Below are 21230 nucleotides of genomic sequence, written 5' to 3'. Positions count from 1 at the left end.
ATATGATGGATGGATGTATAGATAGATAGACATGATGGATGGATGGATGGATGGATACATACATACATATAATGGATATGATGGATGGATGGATGGATAGATATGATGGATGGATGTATAGATAGATATGATGGATGGATGGATAGACACATATATACATATGATGGATACAATGGATGGATGGATAGATAGATAGATAGATAGATAGATAGATAGATAGATAGATAGATATGATGGATGGATGGATAGATATGACAGATGGATGGATAGATAGATATGATGGATGGATAGATACACATACACATATGATGGATACGATGGATGGGTGGATGGATGGATAGATACATAGATACATAGATACATAGAGTCTCTCAAACTAGGTCAGAAATTCTCAGCCTCAGCACTACTGATATCAGGGGCTGGATAACTCTCTGAGGTGGGGCATTCTAAATACGGAAGGGTAATAAGCAGCTTCTCTGGTCTCCAACCACCAGATACCAGGAATCCCATCTCCCCAGTCACATCACCCCCAAAATGTCTCCACACATTGCCAACTGTCCCCTGGGGGCAGAATCTCCCCTGCCCCTATGGGCAGGGACCGCTAATCTATCCCAACTAGTCTTTGTACAAAAGCTGTAACTGCCACGTCCCAGCCTGGGACGTAGAAACAGATCTCTGGGCAAACACAGACAATTTAATCTGTGACAACACAGCCACTAATAAACTTTGGAAAAGAGTAGGTCTAGTGTCTGGAAGAGCTGATTCTGTCAACAGGCATAAGAGGGAACACTCACGTTATGTGCTGTGCGGGCCCCTCGCCAGCATCACATAGTAAAATGCTCTCTGCATGTGGCCATGACGAAGCTGGCTCATTCATTTTGGGGGAAGTGAGTGCATTTAGCACAGGACGGGAAAGAAATGCACTGCATGTGTGCAGCAAAGCCCTTGGGGACCCACTGTGAATATAACAAAGTCCCTAATTTTAGTTATGGCCAATGGATGATGGAAAGACGTTCCCACGTTGCAACAGAATGTTGGAGCATTGAACTTGCTCAAACGGGTGCAGTAGGACATAGGGGAGTGAGGTCTCTGTGTTGAAGGGGTTTTGCAACATGGACAGATTGCCAGATAGTGCCTGGTCAGTTAGGAAATGCCATATTTCTGTGACCCAGTCCCATTCAGGGGGCACTGCCCTGACCAGCCTTCTATCCCTGGCATTGAGTGGAGGCTCCTCCTTTTTCTTTAATCCATTAAAGACCAAGGAAACTTCTGTCATCAAAAAGCAACCAGAAAGATAGTCCCTGGGCCAGGTTCTTGTAGCTTACATCCATTCTTGGCTTCCTGCATTTTGTCATCATAAACTGAAAATAAAAGCTGGCCCCCAGACATTGACAATGTGATTCTCACCAGACCATGTGGAAACCATTTTATTGTTGAAAGCATTGACTTCCATCCACGGATGGATGAGACAACAGAAGGTGGTGCATCCCTAAAAGGGAATATTGCTCAGCCGTGAAAAGGAACGGAGCTCTGACACCTGTTACCATGTGGATGATTCTGGAAAACACAATGCTCAGTGAGAGAAGGAGACACCAAAGTCCACATCGCATGTGATCCCATTTATATGACTAGTGAGAAGGTCTGCCTGTGGGGCTGACACCCGGGTCCTCTGCTGTGAGTCCACCTTCGTGAGTGATGGTGCCCCATGAGGGCACTGGTGACAATCGGTTCCCTTTTGGGGGAAAGTTGAGCAGGTAAGTTCAGAGAGAAAGTCTCTCCTGCACCTGCTGGTTTCAAGTGCCTGGAGCTCAAAATATTCCATAAGCCAAAGATGCAAATTCTGGGGCCAGGGTTCATCTCAAATTCCTATGACCCCATTTCCAGGTGGTATATTCCACTACCCTTTGATGGATATATGGTGTCTTTTTTGGGGGGATGAGAATGTTCTGGAACCAGATAGGGCTGGTGCTTGCACAACATGGCAAATATGCTAACTACCCCTGAACTGGTCACTTCAAAGGGATTATGTTTATGTGATGTGAATCTCATCCCAATTGAAAAATAGCATTTAAAAAATTAAAATAAGAATAAAAAATTTAAAAATTTCAAGTTCTTTAAAAATTTAAAAAGCAAAAACAAATAAACAAAAATGCATTTACTTAGAGCATTGTGTGTGTCTAAAAGCAGGCGTGCACAAGGTACAACACTGGGGGCAAATCTGGCCCTCTGCCTGTGTTTGTAAATAAAGTTTTATTGGCACAGCTCTGCTGGGTGACTCACGATAACTCCTGGTCTGGACCAGAAAATCCTCTGTGTCAGAGAGTGGCTGTCTGTTTAAGTAGTATGACTGGACTTCATAGTTGCTTTATTATTTTTAAGCCCCTTTAACTAAAAACTCTCTCAACCTAAGAAACCCTAATGATGCCCACAAGAATGCAAGTTCATTTTTCTTAATCTTCAAGGAGTCGAGCCCATGGTAGACACAATGTAAAGTTGCATTGTCTTCAGAGTCCCCCATAAGTAGACGCAGGGATGCCCGATATTAGCTCACATTCTTTAGTTGAAGGATGAGAATCCATGGAGCCTGAGCCCCAATCCTGGCCCTGTAGCTCATAGTGCATGTAAATATCACATGAAGCTTAGTGGATTTTATGGTTTTCTCCCCAGTCCATCGGATGTGCTTAAATCATGATAAGGATCTCACTTTCCTTTGTTTGGACATTTGGTTCCAGTTGCTTCCAGACAGTTCTCCTGGATTTACCAGCTCTGTGTTGGTGATGTCTCCAGAGTGGACTTGGTATCATCGTCCCCCAGGTTGTTCTGGTTTTGGTGGATACTGAAGACACATTTATAAACTCAGCTTCCAGTTGTGTTATCCTCGTCCAAAGTGACGCAAAGAAATGAGTAATGGAACCAAGTCACGGGGAAGGACAAGGAAGGGAGGAGGGAGGGAGACAGGAAGGAAGGAAGGAAGGAAGGAAGGAAGGGAGGAAGGGAGGGAGGGAGGGAGGGAGGGAGGAAGGAAGGAAGGGAGGAAGGAAGGGCCACGATCCCCAAACAGGGTGCACCCATCAGCCCCTCGTGCAATGTCTGGCACAGAGCAGATGCTCTATGCAAGCATGTTGCTATGACCGCATCTGAACAGCCAAAATGTCCGTGCAAGTCCGTTCTGTGCGAGTCTGTGGTCTGCTTGCCCTTGCCCTTTACCCATCCACAGTGTAAGGGTATAAGGGCCACACTTCCAATCTTTTCCCTTGCCTTGTCTTTGAAATGTTCAAATAAAAACAAATGCTCGGCAGCTCCCATACCGTTATTTACTTTACCTATATTTCATTATTTATGTGCTATTCCCAGTATAATAACATGAAGCATCGGTTGTATTATGTGACGGAAATTTTATTATTTATACACAATAAATGTATTCATTAATAATTGACTGAATTACATAGACAGCACACAAATAAATATAGCAAATTATTAATTTATAACACACTGGGGGGATTTATAAAATTCCAGTAAATATAGTCTTTAATCAACTCTAGACTTCTAAAAAGCTCTTTATATTAAGGTTCAGATCTTGTTTATCCATACCCACTAATTGAATATTTATATATTTGCATATTAGCAGATAGGCGCTACTTTTCTTTTTTTAGATAGAGGCCAAGGTATCCTCTCAGAAAGGATTCATTGCCAAAGTGGAATGGAAAGACGTTGGCTCAATGAACGGATTCGCTGTGACTGAATCCACAAGTTGGGATTCTTTCTGTGTCTAGAGTAGCAAAAGTGATCTAAGATACCCACTTTCTTGAGAGCCCATTTATAGAGGGTAACTGGGCATTAAATGTATGCAAACTCCATGCTTGTGCTTCCCCAGGCTCAGTCCATCCTTTTTTCTATATTACAAGAATTAAAATCAAGATGTGGGGGGTGTCAAGCTACAGAAAAAATAGTATATGTGATAGCTAGCATTTGCTATGTAGTAAATGGCCCCAGAGCTCAGCAGCTTAGAACAAGGAGCCTTTATTTTGCCTCAAGCACCAGTGGGCTGGCTGGGCTGGCAGTGAGTGACTGGGATGGCCTCACTCCTGTGGGTGGGTCTTAGTGAACTTGGCTGGGACAGCTGGGACCTGGGACGGCCTCCCATCCTTTAGGAAGAGAGACCTTGTGTGTTGGTGGAGGGTCTCTCAGCAAGATGACAAAGACCCTGATGTACATGTGCTTTTCTGGTCAGGAGCAACAACAAGGATGGGAATTATGGCAGCCATTTTGCACACAGGCTACCACAGTTATATCCCATGCCCAGAATTTTAGATAAACCCCATCGATACACCCATTTGATAAGCTCATTGATATGCTCACAAACCCCATGGATAAGCTTGCTTTCTACCGAAATCTCCTTTTTAGTCCTAGGTCATGACTCCAGAGAATCAGGAAGACAGACTTTGGGGATGGGCCTTGGAACCCACACTGAAGGTATTTCTAAAACAAAAGGAAGTGCTTAGAGAAATAGATCCCGTGTGTTCAAGGCATAGCACGTGTCTTGTTATTACCAATTTGTAAAGAGTTTCCCGATCTTTCTTAAATGGAAGTCCCTGGCTTCATGGAAACACTAGGCAAAAGCCTTCGGATCGAATTTGTTCTTTCTGCATACGAGCTTCACGAGTGAAGGAAAAGTCGGAACCTCTTGGAGAAGTTTGGAAGTGAATTCACAGAGGTGATTGAAGAAACAGAAAGCAGGCTCGAAAAGAATAACCGAGCCCAAGTACAGTTATTCAGAGATGAGAACAGAAGGTTGGGTGAGAATTCAACTCTTGATCCAACTAGGTGAAGAAACTTGGCCTCAAAAGCTGTTGCCCCAGGGGTCTCATGGCCACGAAAAGACACAGATGTGAGGTTCTGAAACACTTTCAGAGGGATGTAGAGGGATAAAGAAATAGGACAGGTGGGGAGGGTTGGAGAACCGGAAGGCACAGGTTCAAGACAGAGTGTGTGTGCTTTAGGGAACCTGAAACCCCACCACCCCCAGATATGTCTCACGTACAAGAACACTCGTCCGGGAGAACCAACACTGGTGAAATGGAGATGAGCAGTGGGCTGCCTGCACAAAGGAGCGTGGTGTGCCCCCTGCCAGGAGAGACGGTGTACCCTCCTCTACAGAACCATGGGAGGGAAGCAAGGAGACCACTTTCTCGAAGGCAAGAGCCACGTGTATCCTCAGCAAGCACATAAACCACATCTTCCTGGGGGTGGGGTTTGGATATTTCTGAGCAAAACTGAGAGCCAAGATCTAAGCCCCAGGGAACCCCCATGACCGTTCACTGATCGAAGAAACTTCTCACAAATTACATTTCTCCACGTGCGTCATGGAGCTGTTGCCAAAAGCCATCCAGGAGTCTTTCCTGCTCAGGTGTTTCATGAGGAGAAGATAGTCTGAGTTCATGTGAATTAAAAAAAAAATGTTTCCCCAAAAGGAACCCATCAGAATCTCCCTCTGTCATAACCTATTGAGCGAAAAGAAATACACACGGAATCAGCTGCTTCAGAAACAGCAGGGAAATACAGAAAAAGAGTACATCTGCTTTTGGTTCAGCTCCTCTTTCTCTAAGGAACACCCTCGAGGTGTTCTCAAATGTTTTGTTTTTTGTTTTTTTTCTTTTTTCTTTTTCCTGACACATGATAAGTCAGAACATATCTCCAGGCTCAGGAATGGATTGCACAAACGTGTTTACCGACGCGTTAGGTTGTCATCATATCCTTGTACAACCACATCTCCTCTGCTCCCTCTAAACCCCACTGAGGGATAGGCAAACCTACCTGACAAATCCTCTAAACTTGATGAAACAGGCCACAAGCCCTCCAGCAACAGAGGATGTTTTCTCTAGGAAGAGGCAGTTCTCCAGAGCAATAAAAACATCCTTTCCTTTGATGGTCTTCCATGATGAACTCTATGAGGGTCCTAGGGTTGCAGCAATAAATGACCAAATCCATGAGACCTAAAACAATGGGAATTTATCCTCTTACAGTTCTGGAGACGAGACGTCTGAGATCCAGGCGGGGCAGGGCTGCTGAGATCCAGGCGGGGCAGGACCACTGAGATGCAGGTGGGGCAGGACCACTGAGATGCAGGTGGGGCAGGGCCAGCCTCCCTCCAGAGGCTCCAGGGGAGGGTCCTTCCTGCCTCTTTCAGCTTCTGGGGCTCCAGGTGTCCCTGGGCTGGTGACCACGTCCCTTCCATCTCTGCCTCCGTGTTCACGTGGCTTCTTCTCTGGGCCTACGTCTCTTCTAAGGACACCCATCATTGGATTTAGGGCCCTTTCAGGATACTTTGTCATGGCGTCCCTAGGAAGCAAATGCAAAAGGGAAGTTGTTAAATTCAGAACACAGTTGATACCCTGCCGAAATCTGACAAGGGAAAACATCATCTTCCAGCCATTACAGCCTCCCTGGATCTCAGTTGGATCACTGAAAAAATTCCCCCAATTTTCATACTAGGGGCTTTTGTAACAATACAACTGTGCTTTGTTCTAAAATGTGAAAGTGGTTAAAGGTGGAATTTAACCCAACTGGATTTGAGGAAGTGGTGGTGGATGAATGAGTTTCTTTTCTCTGGAAAGAAGCAAGGATGGAAGCGGTGAAAACCTGCACAGAAGTCAGCATCTGCCAGGAATCCAGCACTCAGATGGAATCAAAAGATCAGGCAACGCTCTGGGATTTTTATGACATTTGTGTGAAACCTGTTTCTGGGTTAACAGTTTCTTTCATTTTATGTATAAACCCTGCAGTGAAAAGTGTTGTCAACAGAGCCCCTTCTCCATTATCAGTTGCATTGCAAGCCTCCTGCAGGTCCCTCCCCATAGATTGGGTTAACGTCCCCCCACCCTTGTAGGGAACTGAACCACCCCCGTCCACTGCTTGACTGATTCCAATCAGTGCTCATTACATGTACCATTATGACGGTCTGCTCCCTAAACTGTGTCCTGTTGCCCCAACAAAGTATGAGCGCTAGGAGGACATAGGTTCTGGTTGTGTTTGTAAGCTCCACGTTGAGACAGGGATGCTCAGAGGACACCAAGAATTAGAGAATAGCCCCCTTCTCTGTCCCAAAGTCTGTAGCTACATCTTTCCTTTCAATGCATCTCAATCCCAGGCAGCCTCCTCATCTGGTTTTTTCAATATGGCAGCCCCTTTGACTCGCCATCACCACCAGTCTCCAGTAGGAATGCAAAGTCCCTCCTATGGTTCAACGTTGTTAGGAATTATCTGTCTCCACGTGAAGCCCCTCACCATGGTTTTGAGGCATTATGCCTCAAAATGACAGAGGCTTCATTATTCTCCTTGAGACCCCTTGACTTTTAGATATGGCCCGTTAGATCTGCCCATCCATACACCAATTTATTATGTCTCCTGCTCACCATGCTCCACTGAAGGTCATGGTCTACTTCTTTCCCGTTCTTTCCTCCTACATTTTGTCTGGCTTCTTGATACAAACCAGATAACTTCACCAGTTTCCACCAGCCCTGGTTGGGTTTAATTCAGTTCTGTTCAGCATGAAACGCACACTCTGTGTCAGGTACTGGGCTGGGTGCTCCCGGCACAGGAAGTCCATTCCAGCTAGGCACTTGACACTCACACATACCTCTTGGGCGCCAAGCCATGCCTTTCCTCACTTCTAACCACATTTTTATTCGAGGTGCCATTAACAAGGAACCCAACCTGACCAACCTTCGCTACATAACTAGACATGTCATGGCAGACTCATGGAACCACATACTCTTTCAAAGACACAGAGCAAAACACAGTGTAAACATAGCCTCCAACAAAGATGTACAAGTTGATGGCACCCAGAGAGAGGGGTGTGCAGATGCAGTTTACAAGGCAATCTGAGAAAGCTACACGGCATGCTCCGTGCATGTGTACACAATCTCCCACATGCCCCTGCGTGCCCCCACATGCACCCGTGAGCAGAGCGTGTGGGACATATGGTCTCAACATGTACCCGTCTTCTCGCCAAGTGATCTCATTTAATTTATGACCTCTGAGTTTCCTCCACTCATCCATCAGCAGAAGCACATGGATCTTAATAATTAATGCAATAAAGAAAAGCCTTTCAGGGGGCTCAGGATCGTCCTGAGTTGTCTCATAACTGATGTATTGATCTTTGGTACGATTTACATCTCTGATATCCTAGCCCTCTCTCTGCAATCCCAGACTATCAGCTTTCTAGGGTTTGTGGCTATTCTTGCTTTGGATATTTAATAGATGAGGATGGATGGATGGATGGATGGATGGATGGATGGATGGATGGATGGATGAATAGATAGATAATGGATGGATGAATGGATAGATAGATGAGGATAAATGGATGGATGGATGGATGGATATTTGGATGAATACATAGATAGATAATGGATGGATGAATGGATAGATAGATGACAGATAAATGGATAGATAGGTGAGAGATGGATAGATAGATGGATAGATAGGTAACAGATGGACAGATAGATAAATGATGGACAGATGGATGGATGGATAGATAGGTGATAGATGGATAGATGATGGAGGGATAGAGGGATAGATAGGTGATGGATGACAGATGATGGATGGATGGATAGATAGATGATAGATGGATGAATATGATAGAAGATGGATGGATAGGTAAATTATAGATGGGTAAATAGGTGATGGATACATGGATGGATAGATAGATGGCAGCAAGCTATAGATACACATGTATGTATGTATGTATGTATATACTTACTTCGTTTAATACACACAGTAATCTCACTTCAAAAACCCACTGCCATTAGTTAAGAGCGATTATTTCTATGCTATGATAGACCAACTTTTAAAAAATTCACATTGCCCACCATATGACCTCTCTCACTGCCCCATAAGACGGACGTGGAGAATTTTCATGGTAATCAGCACAAGCTGTATGTACAAGTACAGATTTTGCCGTTTTTATGAAAGCAGCTGATTCGGCTGCGCTTTTTGGGTTCACGATTCTCCTTTCCATCTCTTAGCTCTGTGCTTTCAAATAAATACTGCTAAGAGTGCTCCCACTTCTTCAAAGTATCGTCCCCCTCACTGCCCATAATGTTTACAAGGTAAAGTCTGCAAAACTGAGCCTGGTTTGTGTAACCTTGTTGAACATCATTTGTACCTGATGCTGATGGTCCCTTGGGGTTTCTCACTCTTGTCCTCAAATGCTCAGGTATTGCACCCGAGCTGTAGGCAATGCCTCCTCTGTATCTCACTCTTTCAAGCAACGGATCCATCCTTCCTAAGAGAAAACACGAGAACTTTTCCTATTCATTTATTTGATCTGTGTGAGCCAACCGCCAACCGTGACGCTGTGTAACGTGGGGAGCTGGGAGCAGAACTGCACATTGGTGAGAAAACGCTATGCGGGAAGCAGAGCCTTTTCTCAAATATAACTGATGAGCTCCGTTCGACCTGAACTTGATCTAGCCACCGTTTGCCCACGTGGATGTGTCTCCCACGTGCACAGCGTTCCGTTCACACCTTCCTCTGCCACCACCGCTGTGATCTCCCGAGTGCTGGAAAAACAGCCCCCACGTGGTCTTCTTGGAAACTGCACCTGTGCCCAGGGGCGTCTCCCTCCCAAGGGTGGGGGGCGGTCGGAACCAAACCAGCCTGGGACATGGAGCCCATTGCTCTCTGGAGCTCTGTCCCCATGCTCATGTGTAGATGCATCCTCCTTGTGCACCCAAAGCCTCCAGACCTTCTCAGTTGTCTGCAAACACCCACCCCAACCCTTCTCCTCCCAACAACCTTCTGTGTGCAAGAGATGCTCCTGCCTGCCGCCATGATGGAAACTTCTCCCTAGGTCTCCTACTACACACACACCCCTACATTTTTATCCCTACCCTCAGCGAGAATGTTCTGGTATCAGTCAGAATGTCAGAAGCCAACACTTACCATCCATCTGTTCTCATACGTGTCCTTCTTGGTCGAGAGAGCTTCCTCCACATTCCCCACTCCTGTCCCTCTTCATCGGGGCTCTGTCCCAATCGTGACCCATCATTCCACGGTGCTGACTCCACCCACGCTTGTATCAAGAATGGAGAAGGCAAGAACCCACAAGGAAAAGTCAGTCTATATTTTATAGGATCGATATCACATAGAATTGAATTTCTGAACGCAGCTCAAGAATAGTCTTTAAAAATCCCGGATGTTAGCTAATGGAACACAGTGCCAAGGCCCCTTTGTGTTAAAAACAAAATCGTAAAGAAAACCAGTGGTTATTTAGATCCGAAGCATGATGAGAAACTAAGTTTCCAACTCTGTGGGACCCCAGCAAGACGGTATTTAGCAATAATAGCTGCGAATGTCTTTGTCACAAAATATGACCATTCCCTACAAACACAGACTGTGCCAAATCAGCACAAGAAGGTCTAGAAATGCTGATCAGAGCAAAGAAAATTAAGGAGCCCCTAGGTGACTCAGTCAGTTGAGCATCTGACTCTCGATCTCGGCTCAGGTCACAGTCTGAGGGCTGTGAGATCGAGCCTCATGTCGGGTTCTACACTGGGCATGGAGTCTGCTTAAAAAGAAAAAAAAATTAAAGAAAGGTGAGCAGTTGAGCAAGTAGGCAAGGACACGTCCTCACCTAAAAGCCCGAAGTCGATGGTTATTCACACGACAGAGTTCTATGAGAACTTCCTAGGAAATACCCATTCTTGTAACTATGCAGATAGATGGGCAAAGCAGCTTAGCTGATTTGGGGTGTGTTTCATGAGATGTGCTCTGGTTTCTATAATGCAAAAAAGAAAAAAAAAATGCTCCTGAAGAAACAGTAAATTCATTGCAAGTGCTACTTGAATGTGAAGCTAAGGTCCTGGGGCAGCTTCTTGGTTAAAACTCCCATGTGTGCATGAGTGGCTGAGCCCTAAAGATGTTTGAGCTGCTCGGGTGCTGCATCTGAGTGGGTCTTGCTGTTTCTGTGACACACTCGCTGCTCGGGTGCTGCATTTTGCGGGGTTTGGTGAACGAGTGTACCCCCGCCCAGGCACGGAGTTGGGACTCAGCAGGTAGATGCTGCTTTAGGGAAGGTTCTGAGAGGACCCTATGCCCCACCCAGACTGGAGGACAGGCAAGCGGCTTCGTTAAAACCCCAGACATCTGGACGCTTCAACTTTTAGCCCCGAGAACCCTGCCTACACTTGTGAGAGCTCAGCTAGTCCCTCTCAAATCCTGAAAGTCAGCCTCTAAGGGGGAAAAGAAAAAAAACCACGGAGCCCACGGAGTTAATGCCCACTGGATCGGAAACATATGGATTAATATTTTGGTGAAATATTCATGAGTTCGAGTGAGTGAGGTCCTTGGGAAAAGGGCATGGCAGGCAGCAAGAAAACGGCTTTAAGATGTTCCTTCAAGTCCCCTGCAGGCATATTGGTGAGGACAGCCCCGTGGGCCCCGTCCCTGTGTCCCACCGCGGCGTGTCTGTGGGGACAGCCCCGTAGGCCCCGTCCCCGTGTCCCACTGCGGCGTGTCTGTGGGGACAGCCCCGTGCGCCCCGTCCCCGTGTCCCGTGCAGCATAGTTGTGGGATCAGCCCCACCGCAGCTCACTACCTGCACCCCTGGCCACAGCATCCCTCCCCGGGGGCCTGGCGCTCTGGCTTGTCCCCGAGCATTACCCGCTGGCTCTCAGACACGGGGGCTCCCCAGCCCACGCGCTCGCACACGAGACCCGTGTGTGGCTAGTACGGGAGCTCTCCCTTTTATCCGCCGGCACCGCCGCTCCCCAGCGGAGCCCGAATCCTGCCGGCGTCCTCCGTGCGCGGCCGCGGCTGCGAGCTGCCCTCCCCTCCCTCCACCTCCAGGGGCTTTTGCCAAACACCCTTCACTTTGTGGCAGCTCCTTGTTTTTTATTATTTTAATTGGTGCTGGGGCCCCACAGGTTTACAACCCCCATGTTTATACTAACCGTACTTTAATAAGACGCCTAAGAGCTAACAGGAACCCGGGGCTCTATAAATGTTTTAATTCACACAAACCCACCCACGTATTTCCATTTACACCCACTGTGGTCAGGACATAAAATCAACAACCGTCTGTGGTGCGTTTTCCCACCCCTGCCTCTCCAAGTACCTTCTCCTTCCTCCCTTCCTAAACTGACCAGCGCCTGGGGTTTCGGTGTTTAACATTGCACGCCGGGGGTGACGGCCGGGGTTCCGGGGCGGTGCGTGTGTGGGGGGAGCCTTTGCCAGCCCCCCAGCCCTATCGTGGGTGGCATGCCTTGCAGAATCCCACCTTACGGACTCGTGATTTTTGCCGGGCAAGAACCCACTTAGGAAAGCGGGTTTCATAGCTGCCTGTCGCAGTAAACCACGCATTTTGGGTCGCCCAGACACATCCTGATGAGCGAGGAGACGCTCTGACCACAGTCCCGCCACAGGAGTTGGTGGGTGTGGTTCTGTGCATACTTGCAGCAAGCGCTCGGCCGGGCAACGCCAGTCGTGGGACAAGGAGGGGTTCGGCGCCCTCCGACAATACTCGCAGAGCGTTTGCGGGACTAGGGGTATTCGAGGCACGTGCACCAGACACAGAGCGTGAAGCCCACAGAGCCCGGCTTGCGGGGTGACCTTGCATCCGCCCACATGGAGGGAGGTGCTCGAGGCAGACGGTCCCCCAGAGCCAGAGTTCCAAATCGGACGTGAAAAAGCATTAAACGCGTGCGAGGACCTCCCTGGGGTGCAGAGAACGGGGGTCTGGGGCGCCACTTTCGTTCCCGTTGCTCCTGGAGCGGGACGCAGCCATGTGGGACATTCTGCGGAAATGGGACCAGCCGTATCGTCCCAGGTCAGAGGAGACCGGCGGAGGGCGGGTGCTTCCGGGGCTCGCCGTCACCACCTGGCACGACCAGCTGATCGTCCTGGAGCTTCCACACCGCCCTGCCACGTAACAGGTATCCCGTCCTAAGGAGCGTGTTCCAATGGGAGCCGACGCACCTGAAATGCGCTGAGGGTCTACGCGGGGGAACAGTGATGTCCCCGTGCATAAGTGACCAGAGGTCAGGGAAGGACACAGGTGCAATCTCCAAGTCCCTGAGGGTTGTCCGGCTTCTGCAGCGTGACTCGGGCGGGGGGGGGGGGGGGCTGTCCCCCGGTCGTCATGGAAACCCATCGCTGAGTCAAGGGTGAGGCACCCCCCGGGATGAGAGCCACTTCCTGTGCGTCAGCATGCTGCAAGAGAGACCAGCGAACGCCGGGCAGGGAAGACTGTCCCTGAGTCTGGAACAAAGTCGGTCACACTGACTGGTCCCCAGGCCGCTCCCCAGCAGGGCGGGCATGGCCAGAACCGGGGGGGATGGGGGCACGGCCCAGGCCAGCACCCCATGACCAGGGCGGCCAACAAGGTGCCAGACATTCTCCATAGAGTGACCACCATCCCACTTTGCCTGGGGCCGAGGGGCCGAGGGGGTCACTACGATGGAGGATCTTCAGTTTTAAAATGGAGAAACGTCCCACGCAAAGCATGACGAGCTGGTCGCTTCGTGTCTCCAAGCCAGGTCAAGCCAGGCGTCCCCCACCCCGTGAGCTTCAGACCATGGTGTCCCATTTGTGACCGTGTTTCCTGCCAGACCTGGTTCTTGTGACTCATTTCCCTGGGCATCGACTTGCCCCAGAACCGCGAGGGGACAGGCACACACCTGCTCTCGTGGGAAAATGTCACCCTTTATTGTTCTTTCCAGACATTATTCCCTTGTTCACAGGACCTCCGCCGGGATGGGCAAGAGGGGGTGAGCAGATGGAGACCATTTTGAGACACGCATTCCTGCAACCTATCCGCTCTTGTCCGTATTGACCAAAGGGACACTTCTCTACACGACTTTACGGAAGTCCTGGTATATCCGTGTATGTGTTTGTTCCAGCTTCTATGACAAATACCCCAGACTGCGGGTCTTACACAACATGGTTTTTCATGCTCCTGGAGGCTGGGAGTCTGAGATCCAGGCGGGGCCGAGGCGGGTTCCTCCTGAGGCCTCTCTCCTTGGCGTGTAGAACCCGTGTTCTCCCCGTGTCCTCACGTGGTCGTCCCTCTGTGCGTGTCTGTGTCCTCATCTCTTCTTGTAGGAATCCCAATCTTATGGGATCAGAGCCCCCCCAATAACCTCCTTTTACCTGAATCCCCTCTTCAGAGACCCCACTCCCAAATACAGCCCCATTCTGAGGTCCTGGGGGTGACACCGACAACACATGAATTGTCAGGCAGGGACACAACTCAGCCCACGACAGTCACTACGACCCGAGCTCCTGCTAAGCTTTAGGAGGAGCTTTCAACGAAGACCCAGGACTCGTGTCAGTCACGGGCAGTGACAGGATGGTGGGTAAACTGAGGAACACCGGAGGAGAAACCAGGCAGGGGCACCTAGCTTGTCCCAGTCCTGGGGTTCCCAGGTGACCCTGCCCCTCGAGCCTGGCAGAGTCCCCACCGCAGCTCGGTCGCAGCCGATGGATGTCCCAGTGGTCGCCAGGAGCACCGGAAACCCCACGGAAACCCCACGGTGGTCGAATCTTGCCCGAGATGCTGGTGGCCAGGGCTGCCTGAGGCAGATGGCCCGAGTGGCGACCAGAAGCATCCTTGCTCCCGGCCGGGAGCCCCTCTCTTGTCCGTTCCGCCAGAGGACCTCTGCACACCTGGGCAGCAGCCAGAACGGCACGAGGAGAAACATCTCTGCTTGTATGACGGAGACCCCCGGGCCGGGCAAATTCGATTCCCGCTCCGCTCGGCGTTTCCTTCTTCTCCAGAAACAACCACCCTGCGCGTTTCCCCGTTGCTCTCAAGCTTTGCGCGGTCGTCCCTCCAGGAGAACAAGGGACTCACAGAACATTTTGGAAGCCCCGACGTAAATGTTACAACCGGGGACACGTGATGGCGCCTCCATTCTCTGATGACAACTGACAGATGTTGAGGAAAGAAAAAAAAAAGAACAACCCAGAGGGAAAATAATTCCTACGTCGCTCTTCACATCAGGCCAGTGGGCGCTGCCCCTCGTGTTCTGATTAGCGGGCCCCGCGTCATGGACTTTCCGAGCGTTGCGCGCGAGCAGCCCCCTCCCCTCGCCCTGCAGAGCCGAACGCATAGGAAATTAACAAAGTCTGTGACCCGACAACCAACAATTCATAAATTCATTAGATTAAAAAAAAAAAGGGAAGAAAGAAAGAAAGAAAAAGACCAGCCAACATCGCAATCCCGTTAATAGGGTTCGTTGCAATGCCTAATTTACATTTCTGCCTGCCCTGGTAAAGATATTACTTCATTAAGATTTTTTTTTCCCGAAATTAGAGAAATTTTAATGACTTCTCTTATTTATCGCTTCCATATGTGAGTAGTTATGTTTCTTACAAATGGAAATGAGACCCCAAAATTACCACAAATGGGGCCAGGCCGCGCGCGCATGTGTTGGCTTGCGGAGAGGGTACACCTGCCTCCTCGAATTACCGTTAACCCGCCTGTCCATTGAGCAGACTCCAATAGGCGGGCTTCGAAAATCACTCTCGTTAAATTTATTTGGAACCGAGGAGACCTCTCCCCCAGAGTTTCGGCAAATGAGCTCTGATAATATTAAACACCTGGTAAGCCCCAGCCCCCGGGGGACCCCGCACGGCTGGGTTTGACCTCTGGCCCCTCGGCCCTGTGATTCCCAGGGACGCATTCAGACAAGAAGGGGATTCTGAGGGAAAACACCTGTTGGCCAACATGACCTCGGAGCCAGAGAGGGAGGGGTGGAGGCCCCCGGGCAGAGCTCGGCCCCAGGCCCGGGCGACACAGGTGTTTCCTCTGCAGGGTCTCGGGTGGTGGGGATGTCCCAGGAAAATGGGGGACCCTCCTGGGGCAGCTGGCCTGGACGGTGACACAACTCCATCATCCCGGAGAGTTCGGGGACTCAAGGGAAGCGAAACACACGGGGAGGGACGGGCGTCCATCGGCGTCCTCCTACGAGGGTTGGGAAGGCAGCCCCACCGGTGGCCATGCTCGGACACTGGATTCTGGAGAAGTCATCCCAAAGAACAGTGTGGACATTGCACAGAAGTGAGGTTACGTACAGAGGAGACCCACAGAAACGGTACCTGTCATTCTCCTGGTCAATGCTGAGTCATGATGGTGACAAAGGGCATTCCTTTTGTAGTGTGAGGTACCCCCTACTAGGATGGAGGACACGGGGCATCTCTACTGTAGAGTGAGGTACCCCCTACTCAGATGGAGGACACGGGGCATCTACACTGTAGAGTGAGGAACCCCCTACTCGGATGGAGGACACGGGGCATCTACACTGTAGAGTGAGGAACCCCCTACTCGGATGGAGGACATGGGGCATCTCTACTGTAGAGTGAGGTACCCCCTACTCAGATGGAGGACACGGGGCCTCTACACTGTAGAGTGAGGTATCCCCTACTCGGATGGAGGACATAGGCATCTCTCCTGCAGAGTGAGGAACCCCCTACTCAGATGGAGGACACAGGGCATCTCTACTGTAGAGTGAGGTACCCCCTACTCGGATGGAGGACATGGGCATCTCTACTGTAGAGTGAGGAACCCCCTACTCGGATGGAGGACATGGGGCATCTCTACTGTAGAGTGAGGTACCCCCTACTCGGATGGAGGACACGGGGCATCTACACTGTAGAGTGAGGAACCCCCTACTCGGATGGAGGACACGGGGCATCTCTACTGTAGAGTGAGGAACCCCCTACTCAGATGGAGGACACGGGGCATCTACACTGTAGAATGAGGAACCCCCTACTCGGATGGAGGACATGGGCATCTCTACTGTAGAGTGAGGAACCCCCTACTCAGATGGAGGACACGGGGCATCTACACTGTAGAGTGAGGAACCCCCTACTCGGATGGAGGACACGGGGCATCTCTACTGTAGAGTGAGGAACCCCCTACTCAGATGGAGGACACGGGGCATCTACACTGTAGAGTGAGGAACCCCCTACTCAGGTGGAGGACACGAGGCATCTCTACTGTAGAGTGAGGTACCCCCTACTCAGATGGAGGACATGGGGCATCTCTACTGTAGAGTGAGGTACCCCCCTACTCGGATGGAGGACACGGGACATCTCTACTGTAGAGTGAGGAACCCCCTACTCAGATGGAGGACACGGGACATCTCCACTGTAGAGTGAGGAACCCCATACTCAGATGAAGGACACTGGGCATCCCTACTGTAGAGTGAGGAACCCCCTACTCGGATGGAGGACATGGGCATCTCTCCTGCAGAGTGAGGAACCCCCTACTCAGATGGAGGACACAGGGCATCTCTACTGTAGAGTGAGGTACCCCCTACTCGGATGGAGGACATGGGCATCTCTACTGTAGAGTGAGGAACCCCCTACTCGGATGGAGGACATGGGGCATCTCTACTGTAGAGTGAGGTACCCCCTACTCGGATGGAGGACACGGGGCATCTCTACTGTAGAGTGAGGAACCCCCTACTCGGATGGAGGACACGGGGCATCTACACTGTAGAGTGAGGTATCCCCTACTTGGATGGAGGACATGGGGCATCTCTACTGTAGAGTGAGGTACCCCCTACTCGGATGGAGGACACGGGGCATCTCTACTGTAGAGTGAGGTACCCCCTACTTGGATGGAGGACAAGGGGCATCTACACTGTAGAGTGAGGTACCCCCTACTCGGATGGAGGACACGGGGCATCTACACTGTAGAGTGAGGAACCCCCTACTCGGATGGAGGACATGGGGCATCTCTACTGTAGAGTGAGGTACCCCCTACTCAGATGGAGGACACGGGGCATCTTCACTGTAGAGTGAGGAACTCCATACTCAGATGAAGGACACTGGGCATCTCTACTGTAGAGTGAGGAACCCCCTACTCAGATGGAGGACACGGGACATCTCCACTGTAGAGTGAGGAACCCCATACTCAGATGAAGGACACTGGGCATCCCTACTGTAGAGTGAGGAACCCCCTACTCGGATGGAGGACATGGGCATCTCTCCTGCAGAGTGAGGAACCCCCTACTCAGATGGAGGACACAGGGCATCTCTACTGTAGAGTGAGGTACCCCCTACTCGGATGGAGGACATGGGCATCTCTACTGTAGAGTGAGGAACCCCCTACTCGGATGGAGGACATGGGGCATCTCTACTGTAGAGTGAGGTACCCCCTACTCGGATGGAGGACACGGGGCATCTCTACTGTAGAGTGAGGAACCCCCTACTCGGATGGAGGACACGGGGCATCTACACTGTAGAGTGAGGTATCCCCTACTTGGATGGAGGACATGGGGCATCTCTACTGTAGAGTGAGGTACCCCCTACTCGGATGGAGGACACGGGGCATCTCTACTGTAGAGTGAGGTACCCCCTACTTGGATGGAGGACAAGGGGCATCTACACTGTAGAGTGAGGTACCCCCTACTCGGATGGAGGACACGGGGCATCTACACTGTAGAGTGAGGAACCCCCTACTCAGATGGAGGACATGGGCATCTCTCCTGCAGAGTGCAAGTTGGTCAGAACGTAGATGGTCTTGCACACGGTGCGTGGGTCCCTGCATGCAGCTGCCCGTCCTGGTGGTTCCCTCCTGGATGTGTACACATGTCTCCTGGACATCAGTGGAGATGCCAGTCTCTGAGCCGTGAGGCGGCAACTCCCTCCCAGGCTCCCTGTCCTGAGGTCAAGACCTCAGGGTTCGGTGGCCACTCCTGCGAGCCCGGCTGCCCCCAGGACACCCTACGGAGGCCTTCTGTGCCATCGTCCCAGCCGACACACCGCTCCAACATCCCATTACTCGCGTTTGTCAACAGGTCTGGGCACTGAAAGGCCCGTAGCTCATGTATATTTTTATTTATTGAGTGCCTACCTTGAAGTAAGATGACAGGGCAGAAGGTAAGCCCGTTAAACCCTTCCAGTAATTTCCCCCTACGGTATTCTCAAGGTCACTTTGCAATTGGGGGTGGTGGGCGGCAGTGGGGTGACGGGGCAGGTGTCCACCTCTTCCCCGGAGGCTGTCACCACGGCTGCAGCACCTGGCGGGGACCCTCCGGCGGCCCCCGCGCCTGCCTTCCGTTTCCGGCATCCTCCAGGACTCTGGGGTGCTCAGATATTAAACAGCCCATTTGGGGCCATTTATATAAAAATATATATAAAACCAAAACAGGCGGGAGGGCGGGGGCGGCTGGCCGCATCTGTGCTGTGGGAATTCAGCTCCGACTTGTCAGAACTCATTTCTGCCCGGACACGGGCAGCCTTCGGATCCAAGCGGCCCCCCATCACTCCGGCTGAGCCAGGGTTTCTCCGCGTGTCCCAGACGTGAAAGGTCAGCGCTGCGTGCGCCGGGCAGAGACTCTCATTAATGCAACCAGATTCTTGGGAAAAAAAGTGGGGTGAAGGGGAATCAGCAAGTCAGAGAGAAAGAGAGAGAGAGAGAGACGGAGAGACAGGATTACGGGGAAGGTCAGTGACACCATCAATTTGCCCTCCTGGTTCACCTGGCATTTTGGCGAGCGCGGAGACCAACATCTGAAACCCATCACCAGAGCCCTATTAGGATTCTCTCTCTGTCTCTCTCTCTCTCCTCCCCACCCAAGTCGTATCGAAACGGGGGATCATAATGAGGCATTCATCCCGATGCATTTTGTAGGTTTAGACAATTTGCAGGCTCTTTCCGAGAGACCACGGAGGTGGGGACGAGCAGAACACGGATTCTCGGAGCGAGCCCCTGACTCTCCCGTCCTACGGCGGCCGCACAACTGAAACCCGATTGCCGTTCCCCCCTCTTCCCGCGCTGGAAGGAAATGCAACTCATCAGTTCCCATCAGGCTGCTGGTATGATTCCTGCCACGGCCCATCACCATGTCCTATAGTTGACGAACCCGCGTCAGCCCCACTTAGCAGTGAGAATGTCAGCTTGTCACGGGTTTTTAAGGCTGGGACTTGGAGACAAGGCACACCGATTTCTCCGCGAGCCAGAGGGCGGAATGCACCCCCCGCCTCCACCCCCAAAATGTCCTCACGCCACAGAGGAACTTAATGCAATGCCACACTTTTCGCCACTGGAAAAATGGGGAGGAAAAAAAAATTTTTTTTTAAGACGATTTCCCCCCCACCCCAAATCCGGGGGTGGGGAAGAAACGCAAAAGGACAATAGGACCGCGGCCTCTTAGAGAAACTCCAGGCTTGTCTATCGGCAAAAAGCAATTAAGTAGAGGGCCCGATAATGAGCGTTCACGTGTCAGTAAGGTTCCGTGTGGCATCTAGTGAGGGACGCACTCCTGGCTGGCCTCACCACCGTGGGGGCACCATGCGCCCCTGCTTGGAGTCCAACTGAGGTAGGCGGGCAAGCCCCAAAGACCATTTCAAAAGTCAGCCTCGGATAAGGAATGGGATGTGGGGGTCGCCGCACGTCCAGGATGCTGGAGGAGGCTCAAAGCCCATGCAAACTGCTGCCCGATGCACAGGGACCCCACAGAGTGCCCCACAGTGCACCCCGAGCCTCTGTTGAACCATCCCAGCAATGGGCGTACTTTGGAGTACGGATGCTCAGGGCACCGCAGTCCAGCCCTGCGGGGACCCTGGGTGCCCTACAGAGACCCCCGCGTCATCGTGTGATCTGCCGCTCACCTGGGCGTGGGCTTTTGGCACCTGCCGTGTTAACCACACGCGCGCGGAGCGGGGTCCTGACACAGCTGTGTTCTAGTGTGCATGCGTGTGCAGGTTCCTCTGCTCAGCTCGCTCCCCGCCCCCCAGCGTCGGCCTGCCTGGCGGCTTCTGACACCCGCAGGCTGCCGCTCATCCGCTAGACCCCTCGCCGTAAACTCGTACTCGCCATTTAGCAAGTTGAAACTAGACGCGGCTGTAATTTCGGGGGGTGTTCACGAGGGCCCACAGCCGGCCGGATGAGCCCGCGGCGCCTCCGCGAATCGGTCCTTTCTTTGCAAGCCTTTCTGCTCCCCGCCAAAGGAAAAAAGACAATGAAATAAAATTTTAAAAAGGAAGAGAAAAACAAAAACCAAGGCATGGGACGCCTGCAACTTCCCGTCTGGCACCTCCTGACTCCTAACCAGAAACGGGAAAAAACCCACCTCCCCGAGAGCCACCCTGGGACATCTGTGCTCTCCCCACGGCCTCATTCAAACTGAAATACGTTCGGGGGCTTAAGTGATCGTATTTAAAACTCTTTCCCCGGATTCTTCACCGTTGATATTTCTCGGGTTCCGCAGCATTCCGCA

Source organism: Mirounga angustirostris, unplaced genomic scaffold, assembly GCF_029215605.1.
Source record: "Mirounga angustirostris isolate CCGP_5_RB_7025 unplaced genomic scaffold, mMirAng1.0.hap1 SCAF_11, whole genome shotgun sequence".
In the NCBI taxonomy this organism is placed as follows: domain Eukaryota; kingdom Metazoa; phylum Chordata; class Mammalia; order Carnivora; family Phocidae; genus Mirounga; species Mirounga angustirostris.
This window is presented reverse-complemented; position numbering follows the sequence as displayed.